The sequence below is a fragment of the Rutidosis leptorrhynchoides genome, chromosome 2, assembly GCF_046630445.1.
Source record: "Rutidosis leptorrhynchoides isolate AG116_Rl617_1_P2 chromosome 2, CSIRO_AGI_Rlap_v1, whole genome shotgun sequence".
In the NCBI taxonomy this organism is placed as follows: Eukaryota; Viridiplantae; Streptophyta; class Magnoliopsida; order Asterales; family Asteraceae; genus Rutidosis; species Rutidosis leptorrhynchoides.
The window spans coordinates 230131346-230132996 of NC_092334.1; the positions used below are offsets into that span (position 1 = coordinate 230131346).

A 1651-nucleotide genomic window follows, 5' to 3' on the forward strand; every position below is an offset into this window, starting at 1 on the left:
GGGTTCAAGTGAGAACAACTCTAAATATATTGTATAGATAATTTAGCTAAAACATAATTGGTCAAATAGAAGAAAGTAAATGTATCTTCAACTTTATCATCGGTTGATCACTTGTTTTGCGGATCAATTATCTCATTATGATCATATGTTTTTGCAAATCGACCAATCCTAAAAGAATTTAGCATATTTAAGTAGTTTATAATGTCAATGTCAATTTGTCACTTATACGTATACACATTAAAGGCGTCTTATATTTTAATTGAATTTATGAAATTTTGTGAAGTAATATAAACAATTTGAAATAGAAAAAACATCTTGCTAGTACAAATTGTATTTATGAAATTAAAAACTCTTAAATTCATCTCCAAATTTTAAGCATCTCCCGCGTTTTATCCTTAAAACTTTCATCCCCAAATTTTAGTCACCCCGCCTTCTATCTTATCCTAAAAACTTCATCCCAAAAAAAGCCCGCCCACAAATTCCATTCCATTCCATTCCATTAACAATGAAAACAAAAAATCTTTTATATCTCTCTAAAATCGATTACATAACCGTCTTCTACATCAAATTAGGGTTTTTGCCATATCTCATGATTGATGAAAATTGAAGATATAGTACTTTAAAATCGAGAAACCCTAACTTCACAAATCAGGTTGGATTTTGATTAATTTTTTGTCTGATTTTCAAATTTTGTAGTTTATTCAACTTTTATTTCATATTGGAACAACTAATTCGGTTGTTTACTTGATAGATGGTGGTGAGCCTATTGTGACCAGCATTAAAGGACAGAGGACGACACCGTCTATTGTTGTCTTCATGAAAAACGGTTATAGGTTAGTTGGACGGATGGTTAAACGACAGACGTTTATTAACACTGATAATACGTTTGTCTGAGATAAAAGGTTTATTGGAAAGGAGATGTCTAAGGTTGATGAAGAATCAAAACATTATTGTTACAGAGAGAGCAGATCAAGCGGATTTTATGCCTTTTAGGAATTAGGAGTCGAAGTGCTTGTGAGAAGGTACTTGATTATCTGTAAAAATATTATATTTATCTTATAAAAATGACAAGTCGAATGATAACATTTTTAGTTTAAAAGTGACAAGGTTGCTTCTTTATTATTATTAGTTTGGCGGTCTTTCAATGTAAAATCGATCTTGTGTTAGCTTATTCTAAATGAATATATGGAATGTCCGCCACTTGAATTTGTAATTTTATCCAGTGTAGTTGACTTAGTAAGTACTGAATGGTTTTAGTTTTTTTTCATTGTATTGTTTGCCGGTGATATGATCGAAACGGACGGTTTTATTTCGCGCGATGTCGTTAGATCGCGGCGCGTCAGGGCCGGCCACCAAGAGGGGGGACACTTGTTTTAAATTTATATTTAGCGCGGCCTAAATCGTACTACTCCTTATTATGAGTAAGGGAAGTATGACTTAGAGTTGTATTTTTAAGATATCAGTAGAATCGAACATATATCTAAATCTTAAGATAATTATAAAGTGCAGGAGTAGTTGGTGATTACCTAATTTTGGATTTTCTAGATTAAAGTAAAGTAAATACGATAAAATTTGTAATTCAGATAAGGCTAAAACAAGTGAATGCTATGAATTCATCAGTTACTTTGTCTGATATTATGGAATGTTGGCT

General features: G+C 31.7%; 1 long non-coding RNA gene across 1 annotated transcript; it reads left to right on the top strand.

The window, feature by feature from the left end:
* Nucleotides 1-332: 332 nt before the first annotated feature.
* Nucleotides 333-1184, top strand: LOC139891699 (uncharacterized). The gene is made up of 2 exons (XR_011773808.1): nucleotides 333-652; nucleotides 752-1184. It is a non-coding gene; the product is annotated as an uncharacterized lncRNA (long non-coding RNA).
* The last annotated feature ends 467 nt before the right edge of the window (nucleotides 1185-1651 follow it).